The sequence below is a fragment of the Anas acuta genome, chromosome 11, assembly GCF_963932015.1.
Source record: "Anas acuta chromosome 11, bAnaAcu1.1, whole genome shotgun sequence".
NCBI lineage: Eukaryota > Metazoa > Chordata > Aves > Anseriformes > Anatidae > Anas > Anas acuta.
This window is the reverse complement of record NC_088989.1, coordinates 15,454,708-15,476,659: the sequence shown is the minus strand read 5'-3', so window position 1 is coordinate 15,476,659 and position 21,952 is coordinate 15,454,708. Positions and strand designations below refer to the sequence as shown.

General features: G+C 46.7%; 1 pseudogene; it reads left to right on the top strand.

Annotated features, from left to right (window-relative positions):
• The first annotated feature begins 9,527 nt into the window (after positions 1–9,527).
• LOC137862466 (zinc finger CCCH domain-containing protein 11A-like) lies at positions 9,528–19,465 on the top strand (annotated as a pseudogene).
• The last annotated feature ends 2,487 nt before the right edge of the window (positions 19,466–21,952 follow it).

The window sequence follows — 21,952 nt, the reverse complement described above, 5'->3', positions numbered from 1 at the left end:
CCCCAGCATGTTTTATTTATTTATTTATTTATTTTAAATTTTGTATATGTATCCCTTTTCCCACCCCTCAACTGCTCGTCCACTTCTGATTTGAGTAATATCTCTGCTTGGAGTCTGTTTTCTCAGAAGAAGCTAACTGACAATTCATTCATTTTTTTTTTCTTCCAAGAACCATATAAATTACATGCAAAACATTGTACACAGAGATTAATATCAAAATGCAATACAGATCAGGTACACTTTAAGCTGGACTCAAGGATATGGCAGACACAACAGGGTACATATTGCTTTGAAACCACCATTTTTTTTAATGTCATGCATACCACATAATATTCAGTCTTTTGGTTTGTATTTTTCTGTTTTTATACAAAACTAGCAGTGCTTATTATACTAGTTACTGGATAAGAAAAAAAAATCAGATCTGTGTGTCTTCTTCAAATCAAAATTTTGTTGTGAGAGGATTGGATAAATATATATACACACACCAACAAGCGTCATAAGCTTTGCCTTTGCTGAAGGAAGATAAATAGTACAAAGAAAATCTGTCTAGTTTGTTTTACAGGCTTGTCTTTCTCAGTATGGAACAAACTGACCTCCCTGGTCTAACTTTGCAGTTGCCTATTCTGCCTTTGTCCTGGAGAGAAGAGCAAGAAAGGAAAAAATCTATTTTTGCACTCCAAAAATGCATTAGAGGAGGATTATCACACCCACCTAAGGGTACTTCCTTGTTTGTTTATAAAGCACCAAGTATTTCTCTTGGACAGTCTCTGTTGCTGGCTTGTTTTGTGCTGTCCATTTATAATACAGATATTATAAAAAAGATAATAAAGATATTAAGATGCTTACCCCTTGTTTTTTACCCTCCTCTTTGGGTCCAAACACCCATCTGGAGGGAGCAAAGCATCGCTCTTGGATCTAGACAGAGGAGCGCAGGCTGTGCTGTCGGACATTTTTAGGCCCCGGCCTCACATAGTAGGGCAAAAGCCTCTTCCTTGGGCTCAAAAGCCTTGATTGAAAGGATAACCTCTCCTGGCTTTTTGTTGCTTACACATCAATCTTAGAGACCAGGCTGCCATTTCCAAAGAACAATTCCCTATTTTTAGGATCCACAATTCTATTATAAGATGCAACGCGGCCTTCTTAGATGGCCAGGCCTCCCCCTTAACCTAACTTCTGGATCCAATGTCAGATTTTTCTTGCTTCCAGCCACACTCTTACGGACCAGGCGGCCCGTTTTAGGGCAACATGCCCAATTTCTAGGGTCCACACTTTGATCGTAAGGTGCAAAGCGGCCCTTTTAGATGCCGAGACCTTATTTGAGAGGAAAACCCCTCATTCCATATTCCCAAATCCTCATGCTAGGAGCCGAGGCCTGAATTTTAGGGTCCAAAGCCTCCTCTTTCGGTCCAAACACCTAGATGGAGGAAACAAAGCAGCACTTGAGGATCCAGACCCTGAGCTGCAGAGTCCAAAGGCCAAGCTTTCAGCTCCAAAGCCTGACTTGAAGATACAAGACACGCCCTCTCCTCCTCCTCACTGCCTCTTGCCTCCTCCCCTCCTCAAATTTTAACCATCTCAAACCTCATTATTAGGGCCCCATGCTTCCTTATTTCACCCCAAATCCCTATGTTCAGGGTCCACAACCTCCACTTGGTATCAGAACTCTTCTTCTGATTGCCTTAACCTTCCATTTAAGAGACAGGGTGCTCCTTTAAAGTGACCAAGTGCTTTGGGTCAGGGCCCTGACACTTGCTTCTGGATCCAAAGCTAGATTTTCCTTGCTTCCAGCCACACTCTTACTAACCAGGCTGCCATTTTTAGGGCACAATGCCCGATATTTAGGGTCCACATTTTCAATGCAAAGTGCAAAGCGGCCTTTATAAATGGCGAGGCTTTCTTTGAGAGGAACACCCCTGCTTTCAAATTCCCAAATCCTTATGCTAGGAGCCGAGGCCTGAATTTTAGGTTCCAAAGCCTCCTTTTCAGGTCCAAAGATCCATCCGGAGGGAGCAAAGCATCGCTCTTGGATCTAGACAGAGGAGGGCAGGCTGTGCTGTCTGACATTTTTAGGCCCCGGCCTCACATAGTAGGGCAAAAGCCTCTTCCTTGGGCTCAAAAGCCTTGATTGAAAGGATAACCTCTCCTGGTTTTTTGTTGCTTACACATCAACCTTAGAGACCAGGCTGCCATTTCCAAGGAACAATTCCCTATTTTTAGGATCCACAATTCTATTATAAGATGCAACGCGGCCTTCTTAGATGGCCAGGCCTCCCCCTTAACCTAGCTTCTGGATCCAATGTCAGATTTTTCTTGCTTCCAGCCACACTCTTACGGACCAGGCGGCCCGTTTTAGGGCAACATGCCCAATTTCTAGGGTCCACACTTTGATTGTAAGGTGCAAAGCGGCCCTTTTAGATGCCGAGACCTTATTTGAGAGGAAAACCCCTCATTCCATATTCCCAAATCCTCATGCTAGGAGCCGAGGCCTGAATTTTAGGGTCCAAAGCCTCCTCTTTCGGTCCAAACACCTAGATGGAGGAAACAAAGCAGCAGTTCAGGATCCAGACCCTGAGCTGCAGAGTCCAAAGGCCCAGCTTTCAGCTCCAAAGCCTGACTTGGAGATACAAGACACGCCCTCTCCTCCTCCTCACTGCCTCTTGCCTCCTCCCCTCCTGATATTTTAACACCCCATCTAAGAAGGACGCGTTGCATCTTATAATAAAATTGTGGACCCTAAAAATAGGGAATTGCCCCTTGGAAATGGCAGCCTGCTCTGTAGGATTGACGTGTAAGCAAGAACAATCCTGTCAAAAGGAGGGTTTATCCTTTCAATCAAGGCTTTGGAGCCCAAGGAAGAGGCTTTCTGCCTCAATATGTGACTCTGGGGCCTAAAAAGAATGCTTTGGGCCCTAAAAGTGAGAGCCTGGGTCCAAAAACGGAGGGTGTAAGTGATAAAAAGGCAGCTTTGGATCCCAACTATAGTCTCTCTTGTCCTGAAAACATCCTGAAAGCTGGGTGCTTAAGAACAAGGCTGTGGTCTATACAGAGGAGCCTTGGTGCCATGCCTGTATGCTTCTCAGCTGCAAAGAAAGGGTGAGAAAAAGGCTTTGGATCTGCAAAAGATGCTCTTAGCCCTGAAGAGAAGGGGTTATAGGGTGAAAATGAGACCTTTGGCCCTAATGAGGAAGGCCCCAAGAAGGCGTCTCTGAATTCAAGAGGTGGGTCTCCAGGCCCTAATATTAAGGCTTTGATCACCAAAAGGAGACTCTAGGTAGGCAATCAGCAGGGGACTTAGGATCCCAAAGCAGCGTCTGGGCCCTGAAAATCAGGGTTTGGAGCCTGAGCATGAGATGTCAGCCATGAAGAATGAAGTTTTAGAGCCTAGCATGGGGGTCTCTGGACACTAAAATGGGGCTTTGAACCCAGAAATGAGCCTTTGTACCCCAACCTGAGGCTTTGAGTCCCAAGGAGAAGGCTCTGGGGTGCTAAAAAAGAGGCTTTGGGCTCTCAGGTTGAGCCTTTGGGATGTGACAGTCAGGCCTTGACTCAGCAAATGATGATCCTGGCACTGAAAAGGAGGGTTCGTTCTCTAAAAAGGGCTTTGAGCCCAAGGAGGATGCTTTTTGCCCTAATATGTGATGCTGGGGCCTAAAAATCATGGACAGCGCAGCCCGCTTCCTCTGTCTGGATCCTGAACTGCTGCTTTGTTTCCTCCATCTAGGTGTTTGGACCGAAAGAGGAGGCTTTGGACCCTAAAATTCAGGCTTCGGCTCCTAGCATGAGGATTTGGGAATATGGAATGAGGGGTTTTCCTCTCAAATAAGGTCTCGGCATCTAAAAGGGCCGCTTTGCACCTTACGATCAAAGTGTGGACCCTAGAAATTGGGCATGTTGCCCTAAAACGGGCCGCCTGGTCCGTAAGAGTGTGGCTGGAAGCAAGAAAAATCTGACATTGGATCCAGAAGCTAGGTTAAGGGGGAGGCCTGGCCATCTAAGAAGGCCGCGTTGCATCTTGTAATAGAATTGTGGATCCTAAAAATAGGGAATTGTTCCTTGGAAATGGCAGCCTGGTCTCTAAGATTGATGTGTAAGCAACAAAAAACCAGGAGAGGTTATCCTTTCAATCAAGGCTTTTGAGCCCAAGGAAGAGAGGCTTTTGCCCTACTATGTGAGGCCGGGGCCTAAAAATGTCAGACAGCACAGCCTGCCCTCCTCTGTCTAGATCCAAGAGCGATGCTTTGCTCCCTCCAGATGGGTGTTTGGACCTGAAAAGGAGGCTTTGGAACCTAAAATTCAGGCCTCGGCTCCTAGCATGAGGATTTGGGAATTTGGAATGGGATGAGGCCTCTCAAAGAAGGCCTCAGCATCTAAGAAGGCCGCTTGTCAACTTACAATGAACGTGTGGACCCTAAAAACAAGGATTTCTTCCTTGAAAATGGCAGCCTGGTCCTTAAGATTGTGGGTGTAAACAAGAAAAGCCACTAAAAAGGACGGTTTCTCCTTTCAAATAAGGCTTTGGAGCCCAAGGAAGAGGCTTTTTCTGCCCTAATATGTGACGCTGAGGACTAAAACAAAAAAATGTTTTGGTCCCTTAAAATGAGGGCCTGCATCCAAAAACGGAGGGTGTAGGTGATAAAAAGCCTGTTGCATCCCCAGTGGCTGCACTGCGCTGTGGAGGGCGCCTTGTCCAAACCGAGGTGTCCTGTGTGGCCTGGTCACAGGCAGGCGGTGCAGCAGGCTGTCACCGTGACAGGGAGCGCGGCCCGCCCTGCTCTGTCTGGATCTTAAAGTGGGGCTGCATCGCTGTCTTCCCTGCTCACATTCTAGGCACGGTGTTTCTGCTGACAGCATCTTCCACCTCCTCAGCAGAAGCTGCTTCTTTCTTTAAACGTAGTACAGGCTGGACGCAAAGAAAGAAACTGTTAGCGGTGCTTTTAGCTATTTAAATGGGGAGAAAAACAGCCACTGTTTCTTTCTTTGTCCAGGGCAGCCACGAATGCTTGCGTGACGTGGGCTCCTCTCCCACGTCCTTAATTGCCAAGCCGCTAGCGGCTCTGGTGACGTGTCCCGTGGGTGTCTGTGCAGTGACGGGGCTGCCTCACCCCTGTGTACCCCAGGACAGACATTTGGGGGGCTCTTTGCTGCTACCACAGGGCGCAACCTGCGGGTCCTGGGGCAGGCAGGATGAGTGCTGCTGGGCCCGGAGGGTAGGCCTGGCCTGAGAGGAGTTTGGGGCTTAAAGCAGGCTTGTCCTGCCCCAGCCTTCTCCAGAACCTGTGTGCCTGGCTCTGGAAAGCCGTGACAAGACATAAAATGACTCGCAGCTTGCCAAGAGAGCTGCGGTGGTGGAGGAATGGCCGCCTCAAGGGGCTGAGGCCAGCCACCATCACGGGCAGGACTCGAGAGACAAGGCATGATCTTGGCACAGACAGAGAAGGGAAGGGGAAGCGCTGCTCTGCTGGCCCTGAGCGGTGCAGCCCCAGGAGAAAAAAATAATCTGTGTTTCCTTACGCTGATGTCCACGCTGAAGGTGCAGAAGGGTTCCGTGCTGTTGCTTGGGTCGGCCTTGTTGCCAGGTTGCGAATGTTTAGCCTCCCGGTGCTTCGGTGCTGTTGGGCTGCACTCAGAGTGTGAGCTCTGGGCGTTATTTCTCAACTACTGCGTTATTTGAGCGTACAGACCCGAGATATTTTGCGGATAGGTGATTTAAGCCACGTCAGAACCACCGCTGTGGCGTGTGCCAGCGTCGGACGCCCGTTCGACTGATCGGGCGGAGCAGGTGAATTGAATTTGGTGCTGGGTGGTGAGGTGGTGTTGGGGGAAGAGCTAGGCTAAGGAGAGCTTCCTCTTGCTCTGCCCCTTCCCAAGGGTACCCAAGGGTACTGAGAGAACTGGCAGATGAGCTGGCCAAACCCCTATCCATCATTTATCAGCAGTCCTGGCTATCGGGGGAGGTCCCAGCTGACTGGCGGCTAGCAAATGTGACGCCCATCTACAAGAAGGGCCGGAGGGCAGACCCGGGGAACTACAGGCCGGTCAGTTTGACCTCAGTACCAGGGAAGCTCATGGAGCAGATCCTCTTGGGAGTCATCATGCGGCACTTGAAGGGCAAGCAGGCGATCAGGCCCAGCCAGCATGGGTTTATGGAAGGCAGGTCCTGCTTGACGAACCTGATCTCCTTCTACGACAAAGTGACGCGCTGGGTGGACGAGGGAAAGGCTGTGGATGTGGTCTACCTTGACTTCAGCAAGGCTTTTGACACCGTCTCCCACAGCATTCTCCTCAAGAAACTGGCTGCTCTTGGCTTGGACTGGCGCACGCTTCGTTGGGTTAGAAACTGGCTGGATAGCCGGGCCCAAAGAGTTGTGGTGAATGGAGCCAAGTCCAGTTGGAGGCCAGTCACTAGTGGCGTCCCCCAGGGCTCGGTGCTGGGGCCGGTCCTCTTTAACATCTTCATCAATGATCTGGATGACGGCATTGAGTGCACCCTCAGTAAGTTTGCAGATGACACCAAGCTAGGTGCGTGTGTCGATCTGCTCGAGGGTAGGAAGGCTCTGCAGGAGGATCTGGATAGGCTGCACCGATGGGCTGAGGTCAACTGTATGAAGTTCAACAAGGCAAAGTGCCGGGTCCTGCACCTGGGGCGCAATAACCCCAAGCAGAACTACAGGCTGGGAGAGGAATGGTTGGAGAGCTGCCAGGCAGAGAAGGACCTGGGAGTGATGGTGGACAGTCGGCTGAATATGAGCCAGCAGTGTGCTCTGGTGGCCAAGAAGGCCAACGGCATCCTGGCTTGTATCAGAAACAGCGTGACCAGCAGGGCTAGGGAGGTGATCGTCCCCCTGTACTCGGCTCTGGTGAGGCCGCACCTCGAGTACTGTGTTCAGTTTTGGGCCCCTCGCTACAAGAAGGACATCGAGGTGCTTGAGCGGGTCCAAAGAAGGGCGACGAAGCTGGTGAGGGGCCTGGAGAGCAAGTCCTACGAGGAGCGGCTGAAGGAGCTGGGCTTGTTCAGCCTAGAGAAGAGGAGGCTCAGGGGTGACCTTATTGCTCCGTATAAGTACATTAAAGGAGGCTGTAGCGAGGTGGGGGTTGGCCTGTTCTCCCACGTGCCTGGTGACAGGACGAGGGGGAATGGGCTAAAGTTACGCCAGGGGAGTTTTAGGTTAGATGTTAGGAAGAATTTCTTTACTGAAAGGGTTGTGAGGCATTGGAACGGGCTGCCCAGGGAGGTGGTGGAGTCACCATCCCTGGAAGTCTTCAAAAGACGTTTAGATGTAGAGCTTAGGGATATGGTTTAGTGGGGACTGTTAGTTTTAGGTCAGAGGTTGGACTCGATGATCTTGAGGTCTCTTCCAACCTAGAAAATTCTGTGATTCTGTGATTCTGTGATTCCCATCTCAAATGGCCGCTTCCTGGGGAGATGGGTTCGTTGGGAGGTTAACTACAACGTTACAGTGAGGATGAGGAATCCTCTTTAGTCCCGTAGGTATTTGCTGCCAGGCGGCAGCGTTGATTTCAGAAATTGTATTTCAAAAAGGAAAAAGAAAGGAAATCTGTATTCTTTGACATACTCTCTTTTCTCGGAGAGTAGATGTAGGAGCTTCAGCAGTGCCCTTCCTCCGGAAACGATTCCCAGTGTCTGCTCAGACACTGAGGAGGAAAATGGAGGAGAGCCACCTGCTATAAATAAAGGAAAGAAGGGCTCATGGATTAAGGGAGAACCACTCCTTCAAAAATTGGTGCTCTCTACAAACCGGTTAAGGGTTTGGGACCTGCAGGTGCTGCCTACACCTGTGTGCGTTGCAGTTGTGCCTGTTGCCACTGAGCAAAACGGGGAGAGCTGCTTTGTCGAATGCGGCGTGTTAAAGCACGTGCCGCTGCCTGGAAGAAAAGCACGGGCTTCCCTCATGTGGGACTTCTTCCCTAGCGATCTGTGGTTTACCTGATGGTTTCCCATAAGCTGTGAATGTTTAAAAGAAAAAAAAAAAACAAAACAAAAACCCAACCCCAGCGTTGAGAGTGGTGAGGCAGATCCTCACCTGGGGACTCAGAGTCAGCGGTGACATCACCATGCGAAGCATTGTGTGCGCTTCGGGTCGGGGCTGCTGCGAGCCTCGCAGCGGGGTGGGAGAGCAGATCCGGGGTGCCTCTGTGTCAGGCCTGTGCCCTGGTGGCTTCGTGAGCACTGAGAGTTTGACTCCTGTGTTCCCAGCTTTCGCTTGCGCACCTGCGGTGTGGCAGAGCCAGCGAGCTGCTTCCTCAGCTGGAGGAGGAAGAGGAGTGACCTCAACATTGCCGAGGTAAAGCACAATTATTGAAAAGATTTGGTAAAGATGTGGGTTGTAGCAGCGCGGCTGCTGCAGCTGCAGCAGATCCTGGAGCATTGGAGAAGATAGAGAGGGGTTTCTTGGTGAAAAGAATGCTGTTAAAAGCGTTTTCATGCCAGAAATTAGGAGAAACGCCTCTGTTGTTTGACATCCTCTATTGACCTGGCACATTGGCATTACAGCGTACCTGGCACGCTGTTTGTATGAAAAAAAAAGGTCTTTTAGTCAGGGCATTCTTTATTTTATATTTTGGAAAATTCCCTGCCAAAAAAATATTTCCTGGAAAATTCACTAGTGTTTGTGTGAGTAAAAGGTTCCAACCTTTGATTATTAATTTGTAAGAACTATTTCATCCACTTTTGTCCAGAAGAGTCAGAAATAATTTGCACAGAAATGTGCAGCGTTTTCATGAAAGGATTCAGAATCACTCTAATTTGAACTTTATCTGGTCTGGTTGCAGGTTTTGTGACATTTAGTGTCTTTAAAAAAAGTAAATAATTAAAATTTCTGACTTCATCTCAGAAAAAAGAAAAAAAAATGCTTGTGGCTAAATAAAATCTGTTGCAGCTCTGCTCATCGAAAAATCATTGGTTGTTAAATTGAAGAAGACCTAAGTCATCTTCTCTAATCTTTCATGATCCTGCAGCAATGGATGAGGATGGAGATATGGATTAGGGAACAGCACGTGATGGCAAACCTGTGGTATTTGCTACAGCGCAGAAAGAAAAACCCAATTGCTTCCAAAAAATCCAACTAATTCAAAATCCTTGGTATCATGCAGCCATGCCACTGGCAAAGTGAGCATTCCCCTGCCTCTCAAAGCTTTTTTGGTTTTGTTTTGTTTTGTTTTGTTTTGTTTTGTTTTTGTTTTTTATTGTTTTGAAGAGCTAACTAACCCTGGCTGTCTCCAGTCTGAGAGAGCATTCAAATGGACTTGCTTCCTCTATTAGTTATAAGCTGCTTAAAAGCGCATGCTATGTTTGAATTGTGGATGAGAGGTTCCCTTGGCAAAGTGAGGAGGAAAATTCTTCCTACCCCTTTATTAATAATTCACGGATTCAGTCTTGGTTCGGCCTCCAGGAGAAGTTAACTGGAAGTCTTTGAAGATCTGTAACTTTGCTGAGGTTGTCCAGGTAGGTGAAATGGAAGACCCACAGTGCCTGCAACGTGCTGTTTAATGCGTCCTACCTGTTACTTTCTTTAGGGTTACTTTTCAAAAGAAGATTTCCCTGCTCACAAGCCAGTAGACGACTTTCAGCCCAAGCAAGGGTGAAGACAGCTCTCTCCAAGAGCAGAGGAAGTCCCTGTGGAGAGAAGCCGAGCTTGTTAGCAGAACTCGTCGGCATGTCTAAACAAGGAGACGATTGCTACTTCTATTTCTATTCTACCTGTACCAAGGTATGGCTGGCTTTCCTTTGCTTTGCTTTTTTTTCCCCATTTTTTTCAGGAAGGAGTAGATTAGGAGGAGGAAGCACACTGGTCTTTGGTTAACTTGAGAACCAGATAGATTCTGAATTCAGTTGTAGCAACCTTAGGCAGCAGCATGGCCATTTTTGAGGCTGTACTCTATTTTCCTCGTTGGTTTCCTTTTGGTTCCAGGGAGACAAATGTGCCTACCGCCACTGCGAAGCTGCTCTGGGCAATGAGACGGTCTGCAAGCTGTGGCAGGAGGGTCGTTGTCTCAGGAACGTCTGCCGATTCAGACACATGGAAATTGACGTGAGTGCCTAACGATGTGTTCTCAAAATCAATCAACAAAAGCATTTTTCAGTGCCGTAGGTGTACTGATTGTGCTTTTGCAGGATAGATTCGTTTGCTTCAAAACCATACTGGTTTCTGTTACCAAGAGAGGGGGTGGGAGGAAGCAGAGGGAAATAAAATCCTTCAGATAACGCTGTTCTAGCTGCCTGGGGTAGGAAGTGGGGAAAGTTAAAGGTGCAGAAGAACTAAGTGTCCAAGAAGTAGTTCTAGACAGGGTTAACCTAGGCAATTTCAGATGTTCTTTTTCCCTCTGAATAATGCTAGTATAATCCTAGGTGTATTAGTTTAAGCCACCCTCAACTGGTGTCTGAGAGTGCCTGTCTTCTCAAACTGAATGATGACAAATCTAAATGTGCATAGTGGTTCCAGCTTATGCAAACTTTGTGAATATGCCCAGAAATACTCCACTGAACTGAGAAACTGACCTTTGGAATGATGTTTCAGCACTGGGTTGTGACAGCTGTCATGATCTGGAGCTGCGCATCTCTTTGCAAGCCTCAGGTGCGTGTTATCACGAGCTTTTCTTTCTTTCTGTCTTCAGAAAAAGCGCAGTGAGATTCCTTGCTACTGGGAGAAGCAGCCGGGAGGCTGTCAGAAAGCCAACTGTGCTTTTCATCATGCAAAGGGACGTGACATCGATGGACAATTCTTCCCACCAAGCAAGAGTGAGTTTAGGTCCTTTTTCTTGAAGCGCTGAAGACTTAATTTGGAGTATTACTTAGTGGGTGCCAATCCTGTAGGGGCCATCAGGTAACTGTTCATTTGTGAGTGCAGGAAAAGGTCTGCAGTCATAGGTGTAGTGCACCGAGTGTACTGCTGGTGTTTGTTTTCTGCTTTCGTGCTCAGCTTCTCTTGGCTTTGTGTGATGTTTGCCTTGCAGTTTGCTTCCTGTTGTTTCATCTTTTGCTGGGTGGCAGGGAGATGTGTTGTTGTTCGAAGGGAAGTCATTGTTGACGGTGTAAACAGTGATGGGATGGGCAAAAGGAGATGCTGAATTCGTTGTCTGTGCGGGTTATCTGCCTTTCCTACCATCTCTTTGCCAAATTGTGGTCAAAGTTTTAAACTGCCATATTACCGATGATCCTCCTCTTCCTCCAGCTACACTGCCAAGTCCGCCTGAGTCCGCGGACGATGCTTTGAAAGTGGCTCAGATGTCACTGCAGCAAAACAAACTTTCTGTCCAGTCAAATCCCTCTCCACAGCTAAGGGGGTGATGAAAGTGGAAAACTCGGAAAATGTCCCAAGCCCTACACACCCTCCAGTTGTAATCAATGGTGCAGATGATGATGAAGATGATGATGGTGAGCATGTTTTGGTTCTTGGAAGGAATTTGTGCTGTAAATGATTGTGTAAATCTTTGGTTCTTGAAGGAATTTGTGCTGTAAATGAATGTGTTAAATCTTTAGTTCTTGAAGGAATCTGTGCTGTAAATGAATGTATAAATCACAGATGACCTGAGGTCTGACTAGCGATAGGGCAGGCAGTGTGGCCAGGTCACTGGTGGCTTTGTCTGGCAGTCAGTGGACAGAACCTGAAACGTTGGAGGAAAGCTTAGAACCACTCCTGGCTTTAGCTGGTCTGTTGTGTAAAGTTCTATGTGAAACTAGGAAGGAAATTTCTTTTTTCTGTCTGAAGAGCAATGTGTTGTGTAGTAGTTAAAGCTGCAGAGAGAATCTAGAGTCCTAGATGTTTTGTCCTAGTGTATTCTACTTAGGAGTTCATCAGGTCAGTGTAGCTGTTTAAAAAACAAAACAAAACAAAAGAGCAACAAAGTTTTTTATATGAAGCATGGGCTGAAGTGTCACTGCATGAGCTACGTAATCATGAACAATCTGGTCTATGCATAACTGAATAGATTTTTCCCCTTCAGACCAACTTTCTGAGGAAGGAGAAGAAACTAAAACTCCCGTCCAGCAACCAGCTGCGGAAGGCAAAAATGGATTACGGGTGATTTCCACTCACAAAGGCAGTTCTACTGCTACTAAACAAGGTATTCCAGCACCTTAGTAGGATAAATCAGAAGAACTTGACAGTTAACTCAAAAGCAGTGTGGTGTAAAAACACAACAAAATGTAGGGGAGCTGAATGGACTCGGTTATTTCCATGATCTCATTTCTGCCATTCATACCATCATGTGCCCATTGGGTCAGAAAGGTGAACTCCTTTTCTTTACTTTTGGAGAACAAAACAGGGCCACAGCATGGCGTTAAAATGGCTGCACGTGCAGCCTTGTTGCACTGTTGATAAGCCAGTGCTTGCAACCACTGTTGATAAGCCATATCTAACGACAGAGGGATCTAATATCGTGTAAATGGATTAAAATTAAAACTACATTTTTAAGCCTGAAGGATGAAAGGAGGGGCAAAATGCCCTTGGTTCTCCGGCTCTTTCACTTGTGAGGAGTGTTGACAGGCTTTATTCTAAATACTTCAGAAAGTTGCTGAGCGCTAAGAAGCCTGAGGACCTGTGGTCCTCAGTGAGAGCCTCTAAGCCTGTCTCATGAACTGTTTCCTGTTTTCAGAGGGCAATCTGAATTTTGGAATAAAAACACTTGAGGAAATCAAATCGCAGAAGATGAAGGAAAAACATAAGAGACACGGTGGTGAGTTAATATTCCCTACTTTCGTATCCTGTTCACGGCAGGTGATGGTGACTGGGAGCTGCTTGAGGGACAGACTTCCAGTTTTAGCTGGGGGCATCAAGCAACCTGATTCTCAGCCAGCTGGTATTCTAAATGGGAGTTCAAAGGGCAACCAGAGGCAAATTGGTCACCTCTCTTATTTACATGCTCTGCTTGCTGTATTTTGGACAGTAACAAATAATTTAAAGTTTTTTGTTCTTTGTGATAGTTTTTTATGTCGGGTAAACTTCCTTATGTTTTGGTTGCTCTGAACAGAAGGTTCTTCAAGATCTTCTCTTTGTCCCATTGATCCTGTGATTTTTCCTGCTCCAGAAAAGGAAAACGTCCAGACAGTGGTGAGAACTGTGACACTGTCTTCCAAGAAAGGTAATAGTGAATGCTTTTGTTTTGATTTCATTACTCCTAAACTGGAGGGTTAAGCAATAATTAAAACAATTCACCCATGTTAGCCTTCTGGTGCTGCCTTCTGTTCAAAACGTGCTTTTATGCTTAAAGTCCCTGGTTGTACTGGCAAGATTTGGTGCTCAGGTTAAGTGCAGTGGCAGGAGAAAAAAAGTGTCAGTATGCAAATAGGGGGGTAACTGAAAAACAGAAGAGTAAGGAGAAGAAAGAGCTGTAGAAGACAGTGCTATATAAGAAGCAATTTCTGAAGCATTAAAGAGGCTGCCAGTGGCAGGTGTGGACACAGTATGACAGGAGTTTGTGTATAAATTGTTTAGAGCTGTGCAAATGCCTTTGAAAGGGAAAAAAGTGTGGAAGTACTTTTACTCGTAGACATTCACCTTCGAAAGGACTATTTGTCAGCATTTGTACCTAATAATATTCTGCTTGCTTATGCAGCTTTGTTCTGCACAAAGTATAGCTGTCAAGCAGACTCAGATTCACTCTCTACTATCTCAGCTGGAATTTGAAGCAAGCACTGAGACTATTAATATTTTTTTTCTATGTTAATTATAGTTACAATATGAGTTTATGTGGTTTAGCTGTCAAAACAGTGTCTGACATGTTGGAGATGGGCTAACAGGATAATATTTCTGTTGGCTACCGGTTTCTGTGAAATAGAAAAAGAAAATCCCTTTTGTTTTAGGGGAGGAACCTGTGGTTCGACTAGATCTTGCTGCTAGACAAGGAAAACGGAAAGCCTCCGCGGGTAAGAACTTTTTATGAGCTGTTACGTAGGTGCTGCCTTCTATATATGACTGCATTAAAGAGTATTTTTGATGTGTGAAAGGAAAATACGTTGCAGTGGAGATCTGTGTTGACTGCAGAAATGGCCAAAAAAAAAAATAAATCATTTAGCAGCTGAAAGGCAATTCTATGAAAATATGCTTGAAAAATAGAAGCTTATTGTTGACTGTTCTCAAAGCTTCCTGCAAAGAAAAGTTCTTACAATATTCCTTGTTTTCTCTGAAGATGATGTAAGCACCCTTCCAGTGAAGCGCCGCCTTGCTGAAAGGCTGGGGAAGAAGGTAGAGGCTCCGGGAAATGCTGACAAAGCACCCAAGAGAGATCCAGGTACTAACCGGGCATCTGGATTGGATTCCTGGGTTTTGTATTTAGTCTTTCTGTTTGTCCTTTTCCAGTGATGTTTCTTTTTGCATGTTGGCTGAGGTGGTAATCACTGGGGTTCAAAGTTCCCTTTCCTGTCTTGTTTTGCAATGTGAACCTGAAGTTGACATTCTGCAGCCTCCCTAATTCGTTCTTTTTCTGTTTTGCAGTTCAAGTTGCCAAGTCTCTGAAGGACAGGCTGGGATTACCTCCGAAACAGACCAGTACTGAGAGAGGTAACAGCTAGATATTAAATATGCTTTCTCCTCCTTCCTTTCCATGAACTTGGACTGCTTTCATCCATCCCTAAAAACTAATTGAAACGAAAACAAAGAACTGATGCCTCTTGCTTGAGTGCTGAAGCTCTTCTGACAGCCACTATCAGAAATCTGGCTCTAGGTGTGTGTTTCTTTTCTACTTGTGCCTTGTCAAGGTTTTTGGCTGCTTCTGTGAACCGTTCCGTACAATTAGAACAGAACCACTGCCAGGAGCAGGAATTTGAAATGCAGTCTGAAAAAGTACTAAAGTAAAGCAGCATTTCTGTGTAGCAGTTCTCTCTGGATAGGGCTGGTCTTCAAAATACAAGTGGCTCAGCGGAGGAGGAGAATGTTGTTCTAAGGATATTGTTCTAAGATGCATTATTGGGAACACTCAAGATTAGTTTTCCTTAGTGCTCTGACAAATGTTGGAGACTGAAACTATTGCTGGACTCTCTTTAAATGTTGGTGCTTCTCCTCATTTCTTGATGATGACAGGGAAGGCTGCTAAGCCGATGGGAGAGATCCATGTGAAAACACTGGAGGAAATCCGTCGTGAGAAAGCTCTTCAGAGACGCGAAACTCAAGCCAAAGCCGAGGCTGAAGGGCATGGTAAAACTGAAGATTCCAGCGCAGGGGCAAGACCTGCTCGTGCAGCTCCCTCAGCACAACCTGGACCTGCCCCAGCAGAGCAGAAATCTTTATGGAGCACAAAACTAACAGGTGCTCCATAAACAGATGCTTTAATGCCTGCCCCAGTGAGGTGCTTCCCATCTTGAGCAAGTTCAGTTTGCTCAGGATCTGCTTCATGGATAATTGCTGAATGGATTGCACATTGTAGCCTGTCTCTCTCTCTCTCATGGGGCACAAGGAAATAAATGCACAAAGGAAACAAGTACCCAGCTTTCTTTATTTCTGCCGTTGACCAAACTTTTTTTTCTCTTCTTTTTCAGGTGCTTTAAAAAAAGAAAAGAAGGCAGTGGAATTGAACCGGCCTTTTCCTAAACTTTCCTCTGTGCCTGATGTACAGGTGAGTCCTCTGTGAAGACACACATACATTCGTACAATTTCTGATCATTCTGACAAGTTTGGTTACTCACCGTGTGCCACCGTCTTGAGCGTGTTCTTACCCTTCAGCACCTGGTAGGAGCTGCAGTGCAGTCTAAAGCCTATCGCCAGCAGCATTTCCAGACAACTCTGTACTCCTCAAACTTGGAATCAGTCTGTTTATACCACAGCAACAAAGAAACCCTGTTAGCACCAGCTGAAATCTACACAGTTAACGTGGAGGGAATTCTTTTTGTTCTTACTGACTTGATCTGTCAGACATGAAGGATTTAATACAGAAGGCCAGAGTTCTGTGTTCAAGGAAATCAATCTGTCAGTGGATACTGTCTAGGGGAACTTGTATGACTTTCTGCTGCTTAAAAAGAATGTGATAAATAGATGTACAGCAGAACACCCTAGCTGTTTAAAGAAGCTTGCCATAGTGGATATTGCAGATATGTGAGACTGTGTCCATAGTAAAGCATGGCTCTTGTTACAGGCAGAATTTTAGGGGAAAAAAAAAAAAACACAACAGTAACCTGAACGATATTAATACGCTGTTCCACATCAAGACCATTTTGGAGGGATTGCTGATCAGATTTTCTTAACGAAATCTCCACGGATTTTTTTTTTTTTTTGTCCTATTCATGCACTGCTTTTCTTTCCTTCTAGCCCACTCAGCAGAGTGGAACTCGTAAATGTCCAGAGAAGAGCTTTGAAGAGAGACGGTGGGAGAAGTGGCAACAGAGAGAACAACAAGAGAAGCTTGGGAAGGAGGAAGCTGCTGTCAAATCTACTGCTGGCTTCTTTCATACCGAACCAGCAGGGAAAGTGGCAGCTCAATTTCAGGGCCAGGAAGCTAAAAGTAAGTGTTGAAGGTTAAGAGTTCCTTAGGTTGTCTTCTGAAATACAGACAGAAGATGACAATTCTCATGCTGTAACTCTGGCTGGGTGCATTTTGCCACGCAATGCTACGAAGCGAAGTGTGTACTTTCTTTTTCTTAGTTTGTTTCTTTTCCTGCCAGCCAGATGTTAGGTAAGGAACGGGAGAGTAGAAAATGACACTACAAATTTGGACTTTGTAGAACAACTTAACTGTGGGACATTACTGCAAGGGTGAGGCAGCTGGTACAACAGTTGCATACACTCTTGTCCTACTCTAACTGCTGCTTTTTCCTTTCCTAGAGGGAGCAGGACTTGAAATATAAAAGCTGTCTATATTTGTGAACCTAGCTTGCACTTAGGATTGCTATGTGTCTGAGGTTTCCCTTGTCCTGGATTCTTATTTACTGTAGCTATTCGGTTTCTGTGTTCCTTTGTATGGATTGTTGGTAGACAGAGTTTACTATGTGGAAAACATTCCTGAGAATCCAGGCAATGGCGGTGCAATTCTGCTGGCCAAATGCATTTAACTGTGTAGAAGGACTGTGGAAATGATGAAGAGAACCTGGATTTTTCCTGAGGCAGAGCAAGACTGTATCAGTTCTCTCTTCCTTTTACTCTAGCCAACTTGATGACATCTGCGAAGCCTTCGGGTGGGAAAGTGACTTTCCCCAAGAAGAAGGCACTGAAACGTAAGGCACCTGGGAGTTATCCCTCTGCCATAGGAGCTGTGGAACTCCGGACTGCCTTGGATGCTGACATGATGGGACCTCCAGCCAAAAAAGCAGCCATGGTAAGGCCAGGGGCTAATGCAGAGATGGATCCCTTGTTAAATTTCTACCCTCCTCTAGGAGAAAAGGTGGAAAAGGCAAACGTTCTGCAGGCCTTCTGTTTCCTTTGAAATCCAGTAGCTGTCTACAGGATGCTTGTAGAACCCTTCTGTATTTATGAGCTGAATGGCACTCTTTAACCGGTACTCTGATGCTGTGATTTCTCTGGTGGGGGGGATTTTGCCCATGAATGCCATGTTCTTAAAAGACACAAGATCATGAGTAACCTCCAGGTGAATGTGAACTTTCTTCAGGAGCACCTTGGTTTTGTATTTTGGCCACGGCTCCGCAATGCCAGAGGAGAAGCAGTGTGGAGGAAAAAGCTATTAAGGAATCTTTTACCCATGTGTCATAAATACTGTTTTGCTGCTTTCTAGGGTGTTTCAGACGTGCCGGAGCACATCCCAGCCATCAGACTTGAAGAAAATGCCCAAAACAGGTGACAACCCCAACTTGTTCTTTTTCTTAATCAGTGTATATCCCCAGGGAAACATAAATTCTGTCACATGTGGGAAAAAAGGAGGGTTCTGAGATCATTAAAGCCCAAATCCATCAAAGGAATAAGTCACCTGAAACCACTTTCTAGCAGCTAGCAGGATTGCTTAATTAGGCTTTCTTTAAATGCTGCAAGTCAGCACAGCTTTCCAGTGACTTCTTGGGTTGTCTGAATACCTGAACGAGAAGGAGGTGAAGTTCTACTTCCTCATGAGGTGATAGATGAGGAGTAGTGTCCTCTGCCTTTTGGTCCTCAAGAATGCCACCTCAACTCCAGGTGCCCTGGCTTCACAGATAAAGCCCCAGACTGAAAAATGTAGCTGGTAACGCATCGGGCTCTAAATGTAGCCCTGGGTTGATTGATAACAATCCCTGTATAAGATTGAAGCGTAGGAGGGCTTGCCTACAGTTTTAAGAGCCGGTTTGCAGAAAAGGGATTGCCCGTTAAGAAATGGCATATCCTGATTGTTCTTTCTTGCTCTCCCAAGACCTGAAGTGCGTCTTGGAAGCCCGGCAAGATTAGAGGAGCAGATGGAGACCTCGACCTCAGCTTCTTCCCAGCTAGAAGAGGCACGGACACGCCGGCTGAGTTCCACAGGGAACGCGCCCTTATCTGCGGATGACGATTTGGAGAAGCTACTTTGGGAAATCTCAGGAGGCAGACTGGAAGCCGAAATCGACTTAGACCTAGGGAAGGACGACGATGAGCTCCTCCTTGAACTCTCTGAGATGACTGACAGTTGAACTGCATAGTCCTATGGTATATTAAAAAAAAAAAAACAAAAAAAACCCTGTTCTTCTTGTTGGATACCCCGAGGTGATCCTTTTTCTAACTGAGGCTTTGCAATGAGACTTAAAGCACAGTCTGAACTGGTAGAAATTGGCAGGATCTGCACTCAGTTGTCCTAAATTTTCCTGCTGCTCAGAGTTAAGGGCTTGTGCATCCGTTCTGTAACTATAGGTGGCTACCTTCGCTATTGAGAGGACAAAGCACTTCTTTTGGCACAGAAAGATCTCCATTGGCACGCCATGGTGGCTGCAAATCGATCTTCTGGTGGAGCGATGCTCTGAAGGCTTAAATGTAAAGCTTCTTCCTTCCTCCCCCCTTGGCACAACTCGATGTTGGGCACATTGTGAAGCTTCGGTGTTCTGATTTCTCGGACAGTTGATAGCCAAATCCTGGAGTTACTATGTCAACTCTTGACTTTTACTCGTGTATGCCATTGTTTTGACTGTACCCGTGTCAGATGATGAAGCTGTAGGGGTGGGAGGGAGCAGAATCGTTATTCCAGTGTGTTATGGACTGAGCTTGCTGCCAGGAGTGGGGGTGGGGGTCAGCCCACCCAGCCTTACTTTCAATTATCAGGGATGATCAAATGGTGAAAAGCAGCAGCTCTGCCATGCGGCTCCGCTACCCCCACTCCCTTCTCTTGTGCTGTACCAAAGTTCCCCCAGGCTTTGGTTGGTGCTTTTTGCTGGTGTGAGGACTCCGGGGCGAGCAGTCGGGACTCTGCCGCAGTCACGGGGTCGATGAAGGGTTGGTTAAGTGCCTCTTGGTTTTCAAAATTGCTCCCCTGAGCTGCTGGCTCTGCTGCCTGCTACAGCAAATGTTCAGGTGCCATCAGCATCGCGCTTGGGCGTGGGCACTGACCCTGCGGAGGACAGAGCTGAGATTCGGGTGTATTGTGTACCCTGCCACCAGCCAGCATTTTTTTTCCCCTAGCAGATCAATTTTGAATTATTTTCCGACCTTTTCGCGGCACGGTAGGCTCTTCCCGCTATGATTTGTGAAGCTGTGGGGGCCCTCAGGCATTTGCTGCTGGTAGAGGAAAAGCGCTTGTCGAATTTGTTGTAAATACTTAATGTTTGGACAAAACCACTCGTCTCTGTGTGTGTGTGTGCTGTGACGCCCCAGCCCCACTAGGGAAAATCTCCGCCGACGAAACTGCTGCTGGAGCTCACGCAGGCCTTCATCGTGCCGAAGGACTTCACGGGGACTTCTGCCCTATTACCCCTTCACTTCAGGTCTAAGAGCATCTTTTGCGGATCCAAACCCTTTTTCTCACCCTTTCTTTGCAGCTGAGAAGCATACAGGCATGGCACCAAGGCTCCTCTGTATAGACCACAGCCTTGTTCTTAAGCACCCAGCTTTCAGGACGTTTTCAGGACAAGAGAGCCTATAGTTGGGATCCAAAGCCGCCTTTATCACCTACACCCTCTGTTTTTGGACACAGGCTCTCACTTTTAGGGCCCAAAGCATTCTTTTTAGGCCCCAGAGTGACATATTAGGGCAGAAAGCCTCTTCCTGGGGCTCCAAAGCCTTGATTGAAAGGATAAACCCTCCTTTTGACAGGATTGTTCTTGCTTACACGTCAATCCTACAGAGCAGGCTGCCATTTCCAAGGGGCAATTCCCTATTTTTAGGGTCCACAATTTTATTATAAGATGCAACGCATCCTTCCTAGATGGCGTGTTAAAATATCAGGAGGGGAGGAGGCAAGAGGCAGTGAGGAGGAGGAGAGGGCGTGTCTTGTATCTCCAAGTCAGGCTTTGTAGCTGAAAGCTGGGCATTTGGACTCTGCAGCTCAGGGTCTGGATCCTGAAGTGCTGCTTTGTTTCCTCCATCTAGATGTTTGGACCCGCAAAGGAGGATTTGGACCCTAAAATTCAGGCCTTGGCTCCCAGCATGAGGATTTGGGAAATTGGAATGGGGTGAGGCCTCTCAAAGAAGGCCTCAGCATCTAAGAAGGCCGCTTGTCAACTTGCAATGAACGTGTGGACCCTAAAAACAAGGATTTCTTCCTTGAAAATGGCAGCCTGGTCCTTAAGATTGTGGGTGTAAACAAGAAAAAGCCACTAAAAAGGACGGTTTCTCCTTTCAAACAAGGCTTTGGAGCCCAAGGAAGAGGCTTTCTGCCCTAATATGTGACGCTGAGGACTAAAACAAAAATGTTTTGGTCCCTAAAAAGGAGGGCCTGCGTCCAAAAACAGAGGGTGTAGGTGATAAAAAGCCTGTTGCATTCCCACTGGCTGCACTGCGCTGTGGAGGGCGCCTTGTCCAAACCGAGGTGTCCCGTGTGGCCTGGTCACAGGCAGGCGGTGCAGCAGGCTGTCACCGTGACAGGGAGTGCGGACCGCCCTGCTCTGTCTGGATCTTGAAGTGATGCTTTGCTCCCTCCGGATGGGTGTTTGGACCCAAAAAGGAGGCTTTGGAACCTAAAATTCAGGCCTCGGCTCCTAGCATAAGGATTTGGGAATTTGAAACCAGGGGTGTTCCTCTCAAAGAAAGCCTCGCCATTTATAAAGGCCGCTTTGCACTTTGCATTGAAAATGTGGACCCTAAAAATCGGGCATTGTGCCCTAAATTGGCAGCCTGGTTAGTAAGAGTGTGGCTGGAAGCAAGGAAAATCTAGCTTTGGATCCAGAAGCAAGTGTCAGGGCCCTGACCCAAAGCACTTGGTCACTTTAAAGGAGCACCCTGTCTCTTAAATGGAAGGTTAAGGCAATCAGAAGAAGAGTTCTGATACCAAGTGGAGGTTGTGGACCCTGAACATAGGGATTTGGGGTGAAATAAGGAAGCATGGGGCCCTAATAATGAGGTTTGAGACCGTAAAGTATCAGGAGGGGAGGAGGCAAGAGGCGGTGAGGAGGAGGAGAGGGCGTGTCTTGTATCTTCAAGTCAGGCTTTGGAGCTGAAAGCTTGGCCTTTGGACTCTGCAGCTCAGGGTCTGGATCCTGAACTGCTGCTTTGTTTCCTCCATCTAGGTGTTTGGACCGAAAGAGGAGGCTTTGGACCCTCAAGTTCAGGCCTCAGCTCCTAGCATGTGGATTTGAGAATATGGAATGAGGGGTTTTCCTCTCAAACAAGGCCTCAGCATCTAAAAGGGCCGCTTTACACCTTACGATCAAAGTGTGGACCCTAGAAATTGGGCATGTTGCCCTAAAACGGGCCGCCTGGTCCGTAAGAGTGTGGCTGGAAGCAAGAAAAATCTGACATTGGATCCAGAAGTTAGGTTAAGGGGGAGGCCTGGCCATCTAAGAAGGCCGCGTTGCATCTTATAATAGAATTGTGGATCCTAAAAATAGGGAATTGTTCCTTGGAAATGGCAGCCTGGTCTCTAAGGTTGATGTGTAAGCAACAAAAAACCAGGAGAGGTTATC